This window comes from Tamandua tetradactyla, chromosome 7 (assembly GCF_023851605.1).
Source record: "Tamandua tetradactyla isolate mTamTet1 chromosome 7, mTamTet1.pri, whole genome shotgun sequence".
NCBI classification, from domain to species: domain Eukaryota; kingdom Metazoa; phylum Chordata; class Mammalia; order Pilosa; family Myrmecophagidae; genus Tamandua; species Tamandua tetradactyla.
Window position 1 is genome coordinate 101,446,335 of NC_135333.1, and position 21,882 is coordinate 101,468,216.

Here is a 21,882-nt window from a genome sequence, read left to right on the forward strand (position 1 = left end):
GAAGAGGACAGTGCATTCCCACCCGGTGGAGCATCCCCTCTCCCACGTGAGGTAAGACAACATGCTCTGGGTATCTTTCTCCCTCTGCTACTTCTGGATCTCAAACATCATTCACCAGGCCTAACAGATGTCATAACTGCACAGAATTTTCAGATTTTACAAAGATGTGTTACCATCCCTAAAGAAATGTATGCCTTTAGGGCGCATGTACATATATCTTCATACTTACCTTAGACAGATTTAAGTACAATATTTTTCTCCACTAATATATGAGGAACAGGTAAGGATGCAACGACTCAAATCAGTACATTTCCTTGATACAAATACCACAAGTTCCTTGACGCAGAGAGCAAAATATTTGGCCAACAGCTTTTTAGTGGGTCAGAGAAAAATGTGCTTCATTTAGCTTTCTGACTTTTTCCACAAAAAAAATTTATTTCCTAGAACAACAGGGTGTAGCTACTGTCCATTTTTTATAGAAGAGCCACAAAGCATGCTTTTCATGTTTGAAAAGAAAGTTTAGACATGTGTGTGAGTGTGAGTATGTGTGTGTCTTCTGAGTGGTTGAGAGCCTGAGTTAGTGAACAACTTCTACTGAACCTTCCTCAGGGGAAGCTTTGGGCTTTTCATAATGGCAACCTCTACAATGAAAACTTGAAAGAATCCCTAACGCTTACTGTCTTTTCTTAGAGATTGCCCTGGACAGTCTGCCAGCCAATGTGGGTACATCATAATACTCCCAAAGACTCTAGAATGTTCAGCCCACCGATTTTTTTAATATTAAAAAATAACACAGGAAAATTAACATTGTGAACTTTCATCAACAAATAAAACTGATACTGAAAAGCATTTCTTCCTTTTGCTTGCATTTATGTCATTTGTTAGTCTCGGAGGACATGAATTCAGGGCAGACTCAACCTCCAAAAACTCAGTCTCATTCTGAGCTTGTCCTTGACTCCAAGTTCCAGTGCTTGGCAGAAAGATCAGGTGCTATTCAAGTATGAATTTGTGTCTGACTTTGGAAGTGTCAAGCCATTGCACTTGAAAATGGCAAGTGTAAAATGCATTCTTAAAAAGCACATATCTTTACAGCCATGGAAATGTGAGCAGGCTCAAGAGAGATAACCAAAATAAAAATTCTTAAAAGTAGGTTCTAATGCTTGGTCAGCAGCAGAAGTCTAATTTTTAGCTCTTTGTTGTTTTTTTTTTTTTTTTAACGAGAGCCAAGTTTTTTTATTTGTTCATTTCTTGCATTTGAAATACTCTTCGATGACATCTTTGGCCTGAGATTCTTTGCCATAATCCTTAACAACGACACAACTGCAGCCAACAACTTTACGGGGTTTCCCCTCTCTATCGATTTTACAGAGGCCTACCCACTCCCCTAGTTTCTTGTTGTTGTCAACCTTAATTAGGTTGATTTGGTGCTCTGCACAAAGGGCCTCCACCAACTTGACGTACATAGGTTCATCACAGTTGGATGCGAGCACACAAAGATGGGCTTGGCGCTTGTCTAAAGCTTTGGCAGCTTCGCGGATTCCACGTGCGAGGCCATCGTGGATGAGGGCAGTCTTCAGCACCTCTTGTAAAGCAGTGTTCACGTCCATTACACCTCCAGCAACAATGCCTTCCTCGGCCATGGCAGTGGGATTACGGGTGGAGCGGAATTTTGAGAGCACCTAGGCCTCCGCCTCCGCACGACCCGGCGGCGGCAGGGAAAAAGCTCTTTGTTTTGATTAGAAAATTGGAACTTCTTTAAAAGCTGTGTTTTGTGAAAAGTCATCTCTGTGGGCTGATTTTTTTCTGATAATGTTTAACTGCTGGTTCATCTGCCTAATAGTGCATGCCTTTTTTTTCTTAGGGACTTAATAGGTTACCCCGATGTCTTTCTCTGCACTTGCACATGCATGCCACATATGGGTCAGGGTTTGGCAAACTTTTTTCTGTAAAGGAGCAGACAAATAAATGCCTTGGGCTCTGCGGGCCGTGTGATTTCTGCCGCAAATACTTAACTGCTATTCTAGTGCGAAAGCAGGCATAGACAATATGTAAACAAATAAGCATAGCTGGGTTCCAATAGAACTTTATTTATAGACACTGAAATTCAAATTTCATATACTGTAATAGTCATGTGTCACAAATATTATTCTTCATTTGATTTCTTTCAACCACTTAAAAATGTAAAACAATTCTTAGCTCAAAAGCCATATAAAAATAGGCAGCAAAGTGGATTTGGCTCCCAGCCGTCGTTTGCCAATTCCTGATACAAATGGTAAAAATAATTTAATAAAATAAAGCATAAAGCGTGCGCAGGTGGTTCAGTGGTAGAATGCTCACCTTCCATGTAGGAGATCTGGGTTCGATTCCTGGACCTTGCCCCCCAAAAAAATAATGTAAAAGAAAAAAGTATATTAAAAAAATAATAACAACAAAGCATAGATGGCAGTGCACATGTTCTGAGGTTTTATGTATTCTGTGGGAAACATTATTGGGGATCCTTGATACTTCTGAGCATAAATATGCCAGTGCATCCACTTGATCCCATCAGAGTTCAAGTAGGTTGGTTAGCCCAGGGAAACCAGCCAGCCTGTGCTCTGTCCTGCTCTGCCCCTCACTCAGTTGCAGCCTCTCAAAATAAGAGCCCCAACCCCATCCAAGTGCCATCTTTATCCCAGCAGCATTAGCTTCACCTGGGAATCTCAGGCTCCTCTCCCCAAACCTTCCGAATTAAAATCTGCACATACATTAAAGTTTGAGAAGCAACTTCGACTAGATGAAATATCAGATATTTCCAGTCTAGTTTATAGAAACACTGGGGTTGCAATATAAAAAAGCAAAATTCCACTCACTGACGCTAATCAATATAGCATCACGATGTTAATGTGATCTAAATATTTTTGATACATTTTCTTTTATCTTTGGATTAGGAATTGTTAAAATAGTCTCACTTTCTAAACTCCTTTTCCCAAATTTATTCTACACATTCAATAAAGAAATCGCTAATGCCAATGAACTATCAAATCTGATTCACCCATTAAATTCAGGTTTGTGCAATTCTTTTCTCATTGCAAAAACTGTGCTAGGGAACAGTTATATACTCAGCTATAACATTCTTTTAAATTTGTTTTTAACTTTCATAGATTAACTCTCCAGAAGAAGTGTTACCCTACTTGATATTCAGTATATTTTCTTGTGACAGCTTTATGGTACAATTAAATTTCATACATTTTTTCAGTCCTCTCTGAATATGCATTAGAACGCTAACCATCATAATTCTAAGCCAGTTGGCTTGATTTGCTTATCGAAGTTCACATCTCATAGGCCTGCTACATTTCCATACATTCCATCCCCATATGCACTCCATCCACCTGCCCAGAGTTATTGATTATGCTGACAGTGAAGGAAACCACAGGGCACTGGCAGTCAAAACATCATTTCCATTAGAAAGCCCCTTGGAAAGTATGAAGTTCATGTTTGAATTCGGAACCTTAATATTCTAAACTGTATGGTGGTGCCATTTTAAACCAGGACACAGAGAAGATGGCAAATTGAATGTCACAGAAAATTGAGCCTACGTTTTTCAAAATTCTTAATAGAGTTTAGCATATAAGAAATTGTTACTATAACCTAGCACACGGGGAAAAACCCTGATGTTTAAGTGGACTAAGTAACTTAATAAGCCTCATTTGGATGCAAAAATAAATGAGCACCAAGTTAACATTAACTTTTAATGCTTGCCATTTTATGTTAATTCATATTTTTAAATTATGGCTGATTCTTTGCAATCAGTCTATAGCTAATTATATCTTCAACATGTAAATCTGATGGGGGGCTGGGACCAAAGAACAACAAAAAATATCTAACAAAGACCTTGGAGAGTGTAAGGTGGTCTCTAACCCAGTAAAATCCAGTCTACAGAGTAAACCTCAAGCTCTGAACTTGTCACTATTCTTTCTCAAAGATCAAAACTTAGTTTGCTTAACCGTGGAAACCATACTGATGCATTCTATTTGCATATGTTTATCCTGGTTACTTATCTTTATAACTAAAGGTTCTATACTAAGGCACAAGATCTCTTTGTTAGGTAGATGAAAACTGCATCTGTAGGAAACTACCAAGTTAAAAACAATCTAAATGAGTGGTAAGGGGTGTGGTATATATAGTTTTTTTCCTTTTTTCTTTCTTTTGCTGGAGAAATGAAAATGTTCAAAAAGAATGATCATGGTGATGAATACACAACTATGTGATGATACTGTGAGCCACTGATTGTAAACATGTCAAGAATGTTTGTATGTCTGTTCATTGTTTATAATAAAAATATATTTTTTTAAAAAATAATAAGAAATTTGAAGTTAAATACCTTCTCTTGACCAACACTAAAATTCTACATGTTCTTCAACAGAGACTCAGGATTCATTTACAAAAAGATGTTCAGATTCACCTCTATTAATGAGGGTATATTCTAACGTTGGCTCTCATGAGAAGCTTAGGTTCTAACAATATATAAAAAAAAAAAAGCACTTACTATTTAATGAGGTCTTACTCTGAGCCAGGCATTTTATCAATACTATTTTATCTCACATATTCTCCACAACAGTCCCACATGAGAAAAAAAGGCTGGATTGTATAATTTGGTCCAAGTTATCAAGTTAGTAAATGACCAAAGAAGAGTTGTCTGACTTTGGAATCAGGTAGTTCTGGGTTGTCCAAATTCAGATGCACTACTCATTCATCTCTAGCTATAAGACTCCAGCTCCCATATTCCATTGGTGATGACATGAGGCCCATGGAGAAGTTAAGCAACTTGTCTGAGGTGGCACAGCCAGCTAGTGGCAAAGCTCAGACCAGAGCCCAGATCTCCTGAATGCTAAGCCACCTCTGTCCTCTGCATCAATGCAGCACAACCCTAAAGTGTGTATGACTAACCTGGAGATCTTGTTTAAATGAAAGTTTTGTTTCAGTAGTCCTGAGAGGGGCCTGAGATTCTGCATTCCTACCATGTGCCCAGGTAGTGATAGGGCCCAGGGCTGGTGCTCCACACTGACTGCCATCTTCAGGCAGAAATAAGAGGCAGGGGATGTGTTTCAAGATTTCAATGAGAAGAACCTACAGTGTAAAATATTGTTGATTTACCACTAGGATGATGAATTTGTCCTGATTTGCCTGGGACTTTCCAAATCTTAGCAATGAAAATCCAGCATCCTAGGGACTCTCCCAGCCCCAGGCAAACAGCGATAGTTGGTCACTTTACCCATACCTGGTTTATATACCACCGCTAAAACAGCATCCAGTGTGGGAGAAAATATGCAGTATGGGTTAGGCAGAGAGCAGGCAACATGAGAGGACTTCAGAGACGAGGCAAGCCTGGCTTCATGGGCGCAGTCAGGACAGCCACTAGGGAGCCTGCACTAAGAAGCGCATCGTGCTTGGTTTTCTGCTGTACCGTCACTGTCTTCAAACACTAAATAATTTTTTTGACTGAGGCATAATCCACATACATAAAATTCACTCTTCAAAGTGTACTAATCAGTGTTTCTAGTATATTCACATGGTTGTGCAATTTTCAGCACTATCTCGTTCCAGAACTTTTCATCATCCCAAACAGGAACACTGTACCCATTAGCAGTCATCTAGGACCACTCATCTACTTTCTGTCCCAATGGGTTTGCCCATGCTGGACACTTCATATAAATGGAATCATATAATAGGTGGCCTTTTGTGTCTGGCTTCTTTCACTTAGCATAGCTTTTTCAAGGTTCATCCACGTATCAGCACTTCATTTCTTTTTATTGACAAGTAATACTCCATTACATGGATATAATATATGCAACGTATCGTTGTACGGATATACCACATTTTGTTTATCCATTCTTGTATTGATAGACATTTGAGTTGTTTCTACTTTTTGGCTATTATGAAAAAGGCTACTATGACATTCACGTACAGGTCTTTGTGTGGACATACATTTTCAATTCTCTTAGATAAATACCTAAGAGTAGAATTGCTGGGTCATATGGTAACTCCATGTTTAACCTTCTGAGGAGCCATCACACTGTTTTCCAAAGTGGCAGCACCACCTACGTTCCCACCAGCGGTGCATGAGGGTTCCAATTTCTCCTCATTCTCGCCAACACTTATCGTCTGTCCTTTTGGGTACAGCTATCCTAGAGGGCATAAAGTGGTAGCCCATGGTTCTGACTGCATGAAATTCTTAATAACTTTTTAATAAGGAGCCCCACATTTTCTTTATTTTTGCCCTCAACCATGCAAATTATGTAGTTGGTCCTAAGTAGAATGGAACAAATGCAAAAGGAGTACAGCCACAGTCCCTCCCTATTTTCCCCAGAGAAACAAAAGGCTGAGGAGTGGAAGGAAGGAAGGAAGGAGGGAAGGGGAAGAAGCCCACTCCTTTCTGACATGCCCATTGGAGTCCCGGAAACTAAGTCAGGAGAGTAGACCAATCAGAGTCCAAATCACCCAGTCCCTGAAGCCTTCCCTCATCCCCACCCCATGCAAGCCAGCCGTTCCCTTTCTAGCCCCTTCAGTTTACTGAGGTTTGAATCTCTTCAAGCGGGAAAGATACCAAGTCTTTCATCTTTCTTTCAACAAGAATTTGTTATTTGCCTGCCGGGCACTGAGCTAGATGCTGGAGATACGTTGGTGAGAAGTTCAGCTAGTCTGAGGATTCTCGGAGCTTGTAAAAGTCTTGCATTCAAAGGCCAGGTTTATTCACCACATCCATGAAAATTCATCCACATTAAATCATCCACATTGATTCTGTAAATTAATCAAGTATAATTCATATGAAGCCTATTTCTGATGGAGAAGAAGGAAAAAAGAGGGCATGGGATTCTTTAAGTTGGAAGGAGGGGGCAGTGTATTAAAGGGTAGTAGAAAACGGAAGCTGGAGAAACGGAGAACTTGGAAATATTTTATGTGTTTGCCAAGGGGGAGGGTCCCTGCTTCCCCACAGTGGGCAGAGCCGGGAGCCACTCTGCTCAGAAGTGGTTTTGTCCTGCCAATGCCTAGAGGCGGTTCTGTCTGGCTTGATTTGTAGAAATGAGATTGGAGCTTTTTTTTTTTTTTTCCCAATACTGCCTCTTTCCCTGAGGATTTGTTAATTGAGGTATCACCTCTCAAGAATCATTGAGTAAAATTAATACATTACATTGCCTGTTTCTGATTTCCGCCCAGGCAATTATTTCACAATGTATATTAAAGGGAAGGCCACGCTCTTGAGCATGTCAAATAGGAAGCAGTTTATTCAGAACCAAACTGAAAGAGATGATTTCCCTAATTTACACGCTGGAATTAGACTTTATTTCATTTCTTTATCCTATTTCTAGAAATGAAATCATAAATTTCTCCTGACAGCGTGGCTCAGATAGTCGTAAGTGGTCATAATTCCGTTTTCTTTGGACTGGCATTGTGCAGAGTCCATCATATAACTTTGTACACACAACCCTTTTTAATGTCTTGGCATCATTATTTCCTATCTAGAAAGATTATACAAATAACGTAGCATTAATTCCAGGGTTTTCTAGACTTCTAGCAATTGAGGAAGATGGAAATGGGGGTCCCTCAGTATATTTATCTTATTAAAAGCTCAATGAAAGTCAAATAATACATCTGCACAAGCCACCACCAACAAAAAGTTTATATGCTTTTGGCTGGAATTGTACCCATTCTCACGTTCATCAAACATTCTGACAGACACCATGTGCTTTTTGGTTAATAAGGTATTAGTCACTAATTTTGTCCACAAAATTATTTTATTAACTTTAAGGGAGGTATCAATTACTAAAGGGGCCTTGGTGTGGGAAAGTCTAGAGAAAACCTGGAATAGACTAAAAAACATCAGAAATTCTGTCTCCTTAGCAGCTATTGCTTTTGAATGCAAAGCTACTCAGGAGCATGCGCTCCTGCCTTCTCATCCTTTGCTCACATATCTTGCTTCCCTCCCCGTCACCTCCACCTGTGACCTGAACGAACACACCTGAGGGGCAGGGCTGCCAAAGCAGGCTCTCTCAGCAGTTTGAAGTGAATGACTTGCGTTGTTGATATATTATCTTCGCAACACCAGCTTAAATTTTAGCTTTGGATATTAGCAGCCTCTATTTTCTCTCTGCTCCCTCGAGAGACTCTTACCCAGAATAAAAGCCCACTGACAGCAAAATGGGCAGCCCTGGGTGACTCCGGGCTTCCCTATAGGAAAGTCCTAGGAAGGATCAAGCTAATGAAACTACTGACTCTAGTCTTCACCAAAAGTCTTCCGTCATTTGTTAGAAGTACATTCCAGCTCAAACTCAATCTTATCCAAAAGGAAGTTTAAATAAGGATATTAAGATCAAAGGAGGCAGGAAAGAGGCAGGGATAAAACTCTTTCTTTTGCAGCCTCTTGTACTCTCCTATTGTCAAAAGTGGCAAAAATAATAACAACAACGCATAAGCAAGCATTTCGTTAATACTCCGCTTTCCAAAACCCTGACCTGCTTCATAGAAACCTGCACAAGCTAGAGTTTACCTCTCAGCTGTTTACTCCTTCTGGCCCTCCTCAGCTTTCCTGGTAGCATCACGGGCTTCGGGAGTGGCCCCAGCCAATGACCAACCGTGTCTTCATGGTGCAGGGGCCTGGCATTAGTGTCCAACCGGGGACTCTTCTGGGCTATCTCGGCTCCAGAGCTCCCCGCATGTGAGGTCTGCCTCACAGGTCTGACTCTTCCCCCTCAACCCCACTTCCACTCTTCCCTTTCTCCAGCTCACCCCTACCCCCACCCCCAGTAAACCTTTTGCACTGCTAAGTCCATCTCCACCTCTGCAAGGGCCAAATGACCCAGAGACCCCACCACAGGGGTCTTCAGTGTGTGGCCCCCAGACCCGAAGCGTCGGCCTCACCCAGTTAGAAATGCAGATTCCACAGAACCAAAAATCCTGGGGCAGGGCCCAGCAATCTGTATTGTAAGCAGCCCCCCACCCCTACCCAGGTGATTTGGATATTGGAGAATAAAGAACCCGACTGGATTTCAGTCAAAAGTTCACACCACCTGATGGACTTTACAGTGAAATAAAGCCAGCTGGCTGGGGTCCCATCAGAGATGCTACCAGAACCCTCTGCATACCGTGGTTTTGAAGAGAAATGCCCCCAGCCTTTGCTGTGTAGCACCATGCACCCACCCTCGCCCCAGGCAGCTCTCTTACAGCCCACATTCCGAGTGTGCTCTCCAGCCCAGACCCCACAGCCTGAACGCTCCATTTTCCAGCAACAGAAACAATGCAGTGAAACAAACCACACTGTAAAAGGTGGGTTTGAATTGTACAGTTAGAACATTTGACAGCTATGCTGCCAACTGCTTTCTACAGCATCTCAAGTACTTAACAAATGACACTTTCCAGATATTTAATTTTTCAGATCTAACAATGTATTTGATGCTTCATAGGATGTGTACTCTTCAGACATCAGCCTCACCCTGTTCTTGAGTTGTGCACTTTTCTTACCAGGATCGTGTGAGTGAGGCTATAAAACACACCATGTTTATAAGACAGAGAGGTGGGCTGCAAGCACCTAACCACTGGGACACTTCTTGTTCTGAGCCACCCTGGAAGAGAAACAAAGTAGCATCCACAGACTCTTTGGCCGCTCCTTATAATGGTTCAGACTGATTCTGTTATTAAAACTTCCTCCTTAATTACTGACATACGTGCAATTCAACTTACTTTCTTGCAATTATGTTATTCAGCAATAATTGGATTTCTAGTTTTAATTGGGCTCTAAATTAACTATAGCTTTCATGAAAGCCATTACAGTGATTTCTAACTACAGTTTTTGCTGTTTTCTGAGTACATTATATTTCAAACAGAATGATTCACCCTTAGAAGAAGTCACAGCTGCAGTGAACTCTTATGCAGATTCCTATTAACGATTACAAGTTGGGTACTATTCTGTTGTAACTAAACATTTGCTGCAAACACGATTCATTGAGCATTGCCGTTTCACAACAGAGGCTGCCTTGTGGCCAGGGTAAGAGTCCACAATTCTGCTTGTGAGGAAAATCCAGCCACGTGACCAGCTATTTAGTTCACTTAAGTGGGGTGGAGAATTTATTGTTACCACCTGGTACTGCAGATAAACCCTTTGCACATAACATGAACTAAAGAAAGCCAAATAATTCTTGAAAACTGTTGAAAGCAAAATTTTGTTGCTACCTTCCCCTTTCAAAGGGACTGTTTATTCAAATCGGTCCAACAAATATTTGCCAAGGGTTGGCTTTGTGCTAGTTTTGCTGCAAGGGACACTGAGCTCATAAGAGGCAGTATAGTCATGCGATTAAGAGCATAAGCTTTGGAGTTACACCAGCTGGGTTAGAATCCGGCCCTGCTACTTCCTGGCTATGGGACCTCAGGCAAGCTACTTAATCTGTTTCCTCATTTGTAAAATATGCCACAAAGTTATTGTGTGGATTAAATGAGTTTACTACATACAAAGGCTTTAGAATAAGTACCTGGCACATGGTAAGCACGAAATAAATGTTAGTTATTATCCTGGTTCAAGATGGCAAGGACTTTGTCTTTCTCATCCATCACTGCATCCCCAGCATCCAAAACAAAGACTGATAGATGGTCAGTGCTCAATAGGTGCTTTTATTCTAATAGGGGCAATCCAAGACTACAGGACGTGCCCTAAGAAAGAAGGGATTTACAGGGAAAAGTGATTCTATCTAGTGTGAGGATGTGTCAGTCAGGGTCTTGGTAAGAAAGAGATGGCACAACGGGACAGAGGAAACATTTTGGACAGAGTCCCTGTTTTGGTAGAACCACGAGAAAGCCAACAGTCGCCGCCATGTTCGCCATGTGCCTTTCCATCTGAGAGAGAAATATTGAACGTCATCGGCCTTCTTGAACCAAAGTATATTTCCCTGGATGCCTTAAATTGGACGTTTCTATAGACTTGTTTTAATTGGGACATCTTGTTTTAATTGGGACAACGGGATCTATCTTCTTCGGTCATCTGGTGAAGTCAATGGATTCCTTTTTAGAATAATGTTTTTTAAAGCATAAAAAAACACGTGGCTGTGCTGGTCTGAATCTGTGGTGGACCCCAGAAAAGCCATGCCCTTTGATCCTCATTCAATATTGCTGGGTGGGAGTATTTTGATTATTTCCATGAAGATGTGACCCACCCAATAGTGGGTGGTAACTTTTGATTAGATGATTTCCATGGAGGTGTGTCTCCACCCACTGAAGGTGGAGTTGCTTGCTAGAATCCTTTAAAAGAGGAAACATTTTGGACAGAGTCCCTGTTTTGGTAGAGCCACGAGAAAGCCAGCAGTCGCCGCCATGTTCATCATGTGCCTTTCCATCTGAGAGAGAAATGTTGAATGTCATCGGCCTAATTGAACCAAAGTATGTTTCCCTGGATGCCTTAAATTGGACGTTTCTATAGACTTGTTTTAATTGGGACATTTTCTTGGCTTTAGAACTGTAAACTAGAAACTTATTAAATTCCCCTTGTTAAAAGCCATTGTTTCTGGTATATTGCATTCCAGCAGCTAGCAAACTAGAACAGTGGCATTACAAAGTGTATTAGTTAGGGTTCTCTAGATAAACAGAATCAACAGGGAACACTTGCAAATATAAAATTTATAAAAGTGTCTCACATGACTGCAGGAACGCAGAGTCCAAATCCACAGGGCAGGCTGTGAAGCCAACAACTCCGATGGAGAGTCTGGATGAACTCCGCAGGAGAGGCTCACCAGCCGAAGCAGGAATGGGGCCTGTCTCCTCTGAGTCCTCCTTAAAAGGCTTCCCGTGATTAGATTGAGCATCACTGATTGTAGAAGACACTTCCCTTTGGCTGATTACAAATGGAATCAGCTGTGGATGCAGCTGAAGCGCTCATGACCTAATCCTATGAAATGTCCTCATTGCAACAGACAGGCCAGTACTTGCCCAATTAGATAAATAGCTACCACAACTTGGCCGAGTTGACACATGTCCCTAACCATGGCACAAAGGAAACAACATATATTGAAAAATAGTTATCAAACTATTTTTGACAAGGTGATGACATATTAATGTATAGGATTCTTTATTAATGCATTAAATCATAAAATCTAGAGACAGACGTAAAAACTACCATAATTTCAAAGCAGGAATAAGTGAAAATATTATTTCAAGATAACCTGCAACAACAATAAGACAATATGAAAAAAAATTTTTGTGGTTTCAATTGTTAATAAAGTCTCTTGGGGTTTATTGTCTACATTTATAGTAGAAGCAAATGTTACATTTCAGTTAGAAGTTAATGAAAATGAAGTTGTAGTCTTTTCCCCATCCAAGTTCATGGACTCCCTGAGTTAAGAACCCCAGGCCTATTCCTGTCATACCTATTCTCATCTCCCCTGCTAAGTAGATGCTACTGAAAACAAAAGGCATACAACTTCCCCAGGGGAGTGCTGATTCAGAGGGCCGTCATCTTTCACTTGGAGGGAAAATACATCTGAACTAATTAGATTTGCGGGGCCTTTTCTGTGCGCCCATAAAACCTGATCATGCAGTCATGATTGAGATGGTCACGGATGGCTTATTGAGTGAGCGCCTCAGTCTACAACACGTTTTCACAGAGTTTATCCACCCGGCAAAGATGTACTGAGCATGTGCTGTGTGCCAGGCTCTGTCATAGGAACAGGGGACACATCCGGGGACAAATAGACACACACCAGTTCCTGTCCTCCTGGAGCTTAGATCCTAGTGGGGAGCCCAGATGATACCCCAAAATAAATCACATAAATAATATCATACGTAAGGAGGTACTAGGTGCTACGAGAAATATACAGAGAGAGAGAACATTTTAAGGAGAATAGGGAACGGAGGGAGGGTTGCGATTTTAAACAAGAGGATCAGGGTAAAGTTCATGAAGGGGGCGAAGTTTAAGACAAGATTGAAGGAGGTGAAATCGATCACACCCCCTTCACAAGTGAAATGAGTTAGCTCACCCCAAAGGGCCCCCATTCTTTTGCGTCAATAGGCAGCAGGGTTTAATGTAAGCAGTAGAAGAATGGATTCAAGAGCCCTCTTTCCTGTCCCCTCTCTGCCAGCTGACCTTTCCTGAGCTGGTTTCCTCATCTGTGAAATGAGACAGCGAGACTAGGCCAGCGGTTCAAGCACTGTGATCGGTGTGACCCTAGGATGGCAGGGGTAATTCGGGGTCCTGGGGGGAATAAGCCTGCAGGGGAAGGAGGCAAAGATTTAGGACACTTCCCCAACCTCAATCTTTAATCTGTTTTATAGAATGGGACTGCAAATCAGATTTCATCTGAAAACAGTGATTCCACTCAAACAAAAAAGAAGTTTGAAAGCTATTCGGTAGTGATTAAGAAATTATAGATGTTTTCTTTCAAATAATTGTCATAATCCAAAAGAAAAATAGAAGCAACGTCGTACACCACCACCCCAATTCTTCACTTCCTACAGCTTGCCCTGATTTCATTCCTTCTTTCGGCGTTATTACATTACTTTCCTTGCAGAGGTATTTATAGTGATGATAATGAGTTTCAAAACAAATCTAATGAAATGTGCATTTTCTTTGGATTGTGAGTTCCTAGAATAAACAAGCACTGATTTAGGGAGGCAAATTACACAGCCACCAAGAGAAGAGGCTGTCCTAGGAGGGTTTACGCAGCCTGCATCCTGTTGCTGTTCACGCAACAAAGCCACCCAAGCAGTGACACTGGCTCACCAAATGCATTGCAGGTGGGATGTACAGAGAATCATCTGGTTATCCCCATTTAAGATGGTCTTCCCGCTTGCACACGCACGCTCACCCAGAGGAATTTTCTAATAGGCGATAGATCCTCCGTTACGGGGCCCCGTTCAGTCAGACGTCAGACACAGCATTCCCACATAACTGATGATATTGCTCTCCCCATAAATATTCCGCCACCAAAGAAGAGATTTACGACATTGTATCTTCGGTTCAATTTTCAGAACGATTTACAGCTCACACACATCCAAAAACTTATTACCAACTGCATTATTTGAAAACAAAGTGATAACTTGCTCTTCTCTGAGAGGACCCAAGAAGCTTTCCCAACCATTCTCTCTCTCTCCCCCGCCACTATCTCTGCCACGCCTATTACTATAATATATATAACAAGCATCTTAAGTGAAATTACAAAGCACACGTGCTGCACAGTGGATAGCGGTCTATTAAGTGAAAAGGCTTTGGAGGATCGTGTATTTATCTTCGAACTAGGAACCTTGACAAGACTTTTCGAGAAGCTGAGAGGCCTAAAGCAGAGATTGTGTTGAGAAACGCTGAGCCCCTCTGAACACAGCCTCGTGGATAAGACCAGCTTTCTAAAATCTGACACCAGGGCACAGAGGCTGAGTTTAGTCATTCTTCACGCATGACACTCCCCTGACCGTGCGGGGGTCTCTAGCCAGACCAGGGGGGCCTTGAAGCACTGTTCCCAAGTCCCAGCTGCACATCAGGAATCCCGAGGGAACTTTTAAAAAAGTATACTGATCCCCAGGCCCCATCCTTCAAGATTCCAGTTTAATTGGTCCAGGGTAGGGCCTGGTATCAATTTTTCTTAAAACCATGAATCCCCAGATTATTCTAATGTACAGGAGAGCTGAGAATTTCTGACTTACTGTCCCCTAGCCTTAGTTTCTTCAGCTACAAACTATAATTTATAGGCACTTAACAATTGTACCCCACGTTAGTGCCTAGCACTAAAAACTCAGTAATGTGGGCTGAATTAACCAGTAAACAAGTGCCAAGTTCTGGGCATAGTACATCATAATCTTCAATAAATGGCAGCTAATAAAATGCCTCTGTAAACCCTTTAACATACACCTTTAATCAACAACAACAACAAAAAAAAATTGTCTTTTTTTTTTTTTTCACTCTTGCTTTTTCATTCCGCAGACATTATTTCCTTTCTGGATCAAACTTTTTAACATATGATCCCATATTATCTCACATGAGAGAGAATAATGAAATCAGATGGTAGTAAAGTACCAGTACCCGGCAGTAGCAGGTGTTTCTTTACCGTGAAACAATTTCCTCCATCCCACTTCAGTGGTACATTGGAGGAGAAATGCTGCTTGTCTCTATTTGATAGTCCTCCTTTACCGAGAACATAGTTTTTCCTGGTGACTAACTTCTTACCATCAAGAGTAAGGAAAACTATGACCCTAAATTCAACATTCTTGCAAAAAACCGAGCAAATGCCTCTGTGTGTTGAGGCAAAATAATAAAATAAAAAATATTTCTCTCTGTTTTCATTTTAGTTCCAACACCAGTGAAGCCCTTTGCTATTCGAGTGGGAGTGGGGCACCAGGCGTGTTTCCACAAGACACGAGCCTCCTTGTAACATGTGCAGCAACGCTCCTTCCTGCCCATTGCAGGCGTTGGTGCCCGGCGCTGCGCCCTCGCTCCCGGCGCTGCTGGGGCCGGAGGCCCGGTGGCCGGCCGTGAGAACCGAGGCGGCTGACAGTGGTGCTTCCCCTGGGCCCAGTTCCAGGCACCAGAAATAGCCACAGTCGCAGGCGCAATTAGACAGCAGAAGGGGAATTCTAAAAACTTCGGAGCCGCACAATTAACCAGGCCACTTCATTGAGATCCATCCCTCATTCCTCCTCCGATTTTCTCCGTCTGAATTGCCCTCCACTTACTTCACTTACGTGGCTCTGTTATTCGCTTATACCAAATCTTCCTTTGTCCAACCTGGCACTTGGTATTCACAATTTCAAACTTCCGAGTTTCATTCAGATTTGGTCCCTTTGAAAGCCAACTTCAGATCGCCCTTTAAAACAGGAATAATTCTCACCCCCTCAGCCAATTGGACCCGCCCTGCCACTTCCCTTGGAGGTGCACCCTCCCCCAGGATTGCCTCCAGTGCTTGCATCTTTGAAAAATATCTGTAATAAAAATTCAAATACATTCCAAAATGAGTATAAATAAAACATAATTTCCTCCCACTGATTTGTAAAATACTAAAACATTCACTTCCTTGTCTTTCTGGCTGTCGAGGGGCGGCTGCATATATCCTCGGGATGGAGGAGCTGCTCCGCGCTCGCCTCAGAGCCTCCTGCACGCACTCGAGCGTGGCGCTGCCTTGGCAACGGAGGAGACCCAGACACATGTGCGTTTTCACCTAAAGCCAGTTTTCACGTTACCCATCAAGAGACCAGGATGAACTGTAACCACGGAAAGACTGTATATATAGTTCCATTTTACCTCCTCACAGAGCTCTAATTTTAGGGGGGAAAAAATGGTGGGATATAAAAAATTTATCAAAATGGTAAAAAGCAGAGGATGGGGGAATGACACCCACCATCGTGTGGGGTCTCACGGCAGCCCCAATCAGCGTGGAGGCTCAGCCCTCACCGCTCCCTGCCAGTCCCCCAGTTCCCAGACTTGCTAACCAAAGACATACCCAAAGCAGGCCTAAGGCCTCTCAAGGGTCCTGGCCACTCTCAGCCACTTCTGCACCCTTCTCAGCGGCACAGAAAACTTTCTCTACTCTTCTGTACTACTTCAAGGATTGGGAAACCCAATGGTAGTAGGCTGTCATTCTTCACTGACGAAGCAACCACTGTGTCATTTTTCTAATCTACTGAGACGCATGCTGTCTTCTTAAGCTTTCACCTAGGAAGCAAAATGGAAGGAACCCTGCTCGGAACTTCCCCAGACGTGTCTGGCCTTTCCACTGCCCAACTCTTCGAAAGGATGCACCCCAGGAGGTTGGGATCCCCTCTCTAGCACCAGCCAGCTCAGGTTATAGACCCTCTAATCCACTTCCTACCACCAGCTAATGGAACTTTTATCTCCTTTTCAACAATAAGAAAAAAAAGAAAAGAAAACTCTATTACCTAAAATTATTTAGACCGTATGTGTCTTAATATCCTTGGGCTGCCAAAACCAAGTACCACAAAGTGGGTGGCTTAAAACAACAGAAAATTTATTGCCTCATAGTTCTGGAGGTGAAAAGTCCAAACTCAAGGAGTCAGCGGGGCCATGCTGCCTCTTAAACCCATTGGAAAGAATTCTTCCTCACCTCTTGTAGTGTCTTGTGTTTGCCGGCAATCTTTGATGCTCTTGCCTGGCAGTGGTAGCACTTCAGTCTCTGCCTCCATTGTCACATGGTCTTTTCCTAGTGTCTGTCCTGAGTCCCAAGTTCCCTCTTCTCATAAGGATGTCACTCATGGTAGATTAGAGCCCTTTCTACTCCAGTATGACCTCATCTCAACCAATTCCATCTGCAATGACCCTATTTCCAAATAAGTTCACATTCTGAGGCACCAGGGGTTAGGGCTGGAGGTGGAGGGACATAATCCAACCCATAAATAACACACCTTGGTCATTCCTTCATTGATTTGTTTAGCAAATATTTACTGAGTAACTACTCTGTGGTGAATATGTCCTAGGCACTTGGGATAGCTCAAGAAACAAAATATAATAAATCTCTGCCTTCATGAAGGCAAATTATATAGTGTCTTAGAAGATGATGTGTGCTATGGTAAAAGAGCATCCACTGCTACAGCCCCAGTGCAAGCCAATCAAATCAAATTCTTTGGGTGTGGAGTCCAGGCCTCGGTATTTTTCAAAAGCTCACCAAGTGATTCCAACATACAACCAGAATTGAGACCCACTCACTGCCTTCGTCCGTGCAAACGGGTGTTAGTGCTCTGTGGGGGATCTCTTCTGTTTCATTAGTTCACTTACTCATCAAGCCATTTTTAACAAATATTTATTGAGCACCTGCCATCTTCCAGGCACTGGACTTGACACTGGGAATACAGCAGTGAAAAAGGGACAAAGTCCCAGCTTCCACAGTGCTCACACACCAGAGGGCGGCTGTTTTTCTTTCGTCCTCCCCTCCATTGAATCTTCATGACACACGTATACGGTGATCAGTATCATCCCCATTTTCTAGGCGAGGAAACTAAGCCTCAGTCAAGTTAAGAAACTGCATGAAGCCACACAAGTGCTAAATGACAAAGGAGGACACATGGCACAGGTCTCAAGGACCCCCAAAGACCATATTCTTAGCTCTCTCCTAATAGCATTTCTCACTGAAAGGCCTTTAATAAGGCTCCCTTCCCTTCTCTTCAGTGGTTCATGAAGGACCCATTTCATGATATACTTGTAATGGAATTAAATTTGAACAGCTCAAAATTGTGTAATTGATTACATTCCATTTCCATCACAAATCACTAATTTGAGTCACACCTGCCAGTGTGACACCTGGTGGGAAGGCGCAGAAGTGGGTGGGTGGTGACATCTTTTTGTCCCCCACATAGGCGCTAACTAATTGCATAAAACAAATGTTATTAAAATTCTCAAATGAGCCACGACCTGGGGTTAGCCAGGCCACACAGCTATCGTCAGCTTACCTGCTGGTACCTGGGAATCATAGCATCAAGTCTGGTAAATTCTGAAATTAATTTTCATTAACTCTCCCTATATATGAGATCATATTTTTATATAGAATACCCTAAGTTTTTATCAGCATTTCACATTCAGTACAACTGTGAGTTGTTTTTTAAAAAGACAAATGCATAATACTTTTATTCAGCAAATAATCAAGGCTCAACATCCGCCATAAAACCGTACTGCTGGGAGATATTGTGGACACTTTCCTCAAGGAACGTACAGACACACCCATGGATGAGACAATTAGAGAGCAACAGGAAATCCAACCAAAGGAAGCAGTAGAGGAAATGTACTACTCTAAGGGGGTCAAAGTCAAGATCACTTTGGCTCATAGAAGGAACAGGTCTGAGGGTGGACTGACAATAGTACAGAGGCATGACCAAAAATCACAGAGGTGAAGAGTATGTGCCTAGAAGCAAACAGTCACTGCCATTTACTAGTTTAGCATCTGCCACTCAATATGTGACCTTCAACTAGAACATGGAGCTGATAATGCCTACCTCTTGGGGCTGTGGTGAAGATTAATTGTGACAATGCTATAAGAGCAATTTGTGGGCGTGTTCTCAGCTCTCCATAAACATAATAGAAGCACAGGAGGACTGTGAGGAGAGCTTCACTCAGAAAAAAAGATTCAAGTGGAGAAATAATGAAAGATAAGGGGTGCCCACATTACAGAAAGCCTTTGTGAAAACTTGGGACTAATCTAAATCTCTCCCAATAAGAGAGATTCTTTTCACTAAAAGGAATATTTTGCTTCCAAATTGACAAATGTCAATATAATAGTTTTGCTTGCTCAGCACTTGTGTGAACCAAGCACTGTTCTAAACACATCATGTGTATCAATTGCCTGTATATTCAATATAATCCATTGAGGAAGGTCAGGTAATAATACTTATCCCCACTTCATAAATGAAGAAACTGTGGCAGAAAGAGGCAATGTAACTTGTCCACAGTTGCACAGTTAGTAAGAGAGGAGGGACTCAAACAAAGGCACTTCTGCTCCAGAGACATTACGCTAACAGCCACACATTTGTGCAATGCTCCACGCAGACCAACCCTTGGCACCCTCTCAATTTATGAATGAAGAAACTGAGGCACAGAGAGGAGTCATGACTAAGTTATTCAAAATCGTATAGCTGACAAGTGGCAACGCCAGGACTCAATTCCCTGACTGCAGCCCCACACCCTTCTCTGGCTCTGTACTGCCTCTTCTTTCAGAAAACATGGAAGTGGAAATTTTCATGGATTACCTTAATTTTTCAGGATAATGCATATTCTAAAACCTCCCCCAAAGAATTCTGTTGACCTCTACCAGACCCTTCAGGTACTTTCTACTTCTCTACATGACTCAGTGACTATCAGAACAAAAAAAAAAAAAAGAAAAGAAAATTCCCAAAACACAAATTCTATGAAAAAAGAAAATTTAAAAATAACATGTCTAATGCATGCATAATAAAAGTTAATACTTAATAGGGACTTAGCACATGCCAGGCACATGAAATGCATTTGCTTATTTAATCCTCACACCAAGCCTTGCAGGTAGATGCCATCACCATTTTAGAGATGAGGAGACCAAGGATCAGAAAGGTGGAGTAACTTGTCCAGGTTTAAAAGGTTTCCAGTGGCAGAGCAAGGGGACTCAAAAGCAGGTCTGTCAGACCCCAGCTTTGTTACCTCACACTCACATTCCCCTCTGTACTTCCATTCATGCTTCCCCCTGCACTCTTGAATGCCTTCCCTCTCCAAATTCTAATCGTGTTCCAAAGCACCAGTTCCCATCTTCCCTGCTGCAACTGCAGCTCTTTACACCCATGTTTCTCAAAGTGTGGAACCCAGGCTTCAAAATCAGCAAGGGTGCCTATTTAAACAAGTATATTCTTGTGTACTACCCCAAATCCAGTGGAGTATAATCTAGGGGATGGGGGCTCCTGCTTCTACATTTTAGTACGGTCAAGGGCTGGTTTTAAAGCTCACTAATGTTTGAGCCCTGGCCTGCTCTACACTGCAGGAAGCATGTATTATGTACATGTCGACCCAGGAGACAGACACGTGCGCCAGCTTCAAGTAGGTGTGGTCACAAAGAAAGCTCTTTGGCATTTCTCATAAATGCAAGATTATAAATGTTTAGTGAGCTCTTAGATTAGCCCACCAAACTGGATTATCCAAAATGGGGTTGAACTATGGAAGTAGTTGAGCCTTGGTACTAATGATTGAAGAAGAGGTACAGAGCACAAAGAAAGAATACGGTGGCTCAAGAAACATTTATTTCTTGGGGTTCACAATTACTGAATATTTACAAGTCAAAAAGTATCCATACCCTTGTGACATTCACTCCAAAAATTAAGAAAGGAAAATGCAGAACAGACATTTAAATTGTGATCCATAAGAAGCTGCATCCAAAAGCCAGGTGACTAAATTCAAGTTACTATACATGTTGTTTCTCTCCTGAATAACAAGGAGGAACAGTAAAGACACCTTATCAATGACATCTATAATGCACTGGTTTCCCTCTTCTTTCTAACCTAGAGGTGCTCCATTCGCTTCAGAGATGCCACCTGAATATGACCATGGTTAATACTGATGATTTGGGTGACAGATACTTTTAGACTTAAGCAGCTTCTACATTAACACTGTTGAGCATTCACGAGCACCTAGTATGCGTAGGGCATAAATGAAGTAGAAATTTGAAAAATATTTAAATTCTCTGCCTTGTAGACCTAAGAATGATGGTATCTGTAAGAATGGCTAAACTGATTCCTGGAGCAGATCTGAAGCATTTATATATTTCTATATTCAGTCTGACCAAAGAAATCACAAAGACACCAAAAAGGAAGATTTCTTCAACTGCCTCGTCCACTATCAGGGAAGTGAGTAGGGGCTACATTCTCCTGGGTGCACTTCTATCCTTACAGAGCAGCTATAATTGAACAATTGGTTCCTTGGCCCAGTTAATGACTCTAGATGATTTTAGGGGAAAAGAAATTCCATGCAATCTGGTTGGAGTATCATTGAGACTGTGGAGAAAAGCATTTAAAGCAACCATTACACTAATCACAAAGCAAATTTTGTTGCACACAAAAAAATGCACCAACTTCAGTCAAAACAGAGACTTTCAGTTGGCTAGGTAATATGATTGGAAATATTTGTTAAAATGAATTGAAAGATGGATGTCTCTTAGTGGTAAGAGCTAAGAAAATCAAGGCAAGATGAACATATGTGGACTGGTTACATTTCTAGCTATCTGATGTAGGCAGGTCTCTCATCCTGGAGACCATCCTTGTCCTTACGTATTTCACAGAAATTTGAGAATTGACAAGATGATGTGAAAGCCCTTTGCAGATTGTGAAGTGTAATGCACCAGTTAGTAAATAAATCTATTTGCTGTTAATTTATTGTGTGAACACAGGTACCTTTGTCTTCTTTCAAAGTGCAAGTTCTTA

At 41.9% G+C, this 21,882-nt stretch overlaps 1 pseudogene; it reads right to left on the bottom strand.

The window, feature by feature from the left end:
* Positions 1-1,205: 1,205 nt before the first annotated feature.
* LOC143689900 (small ribosomal subunit protein eS12 pseudogene) lies at positions 1,206-1,726 on the bottom strand (annotated as a pseudogene).
* Positions 1,727-21,882: the final 20,156 nt, after the last annotated feature.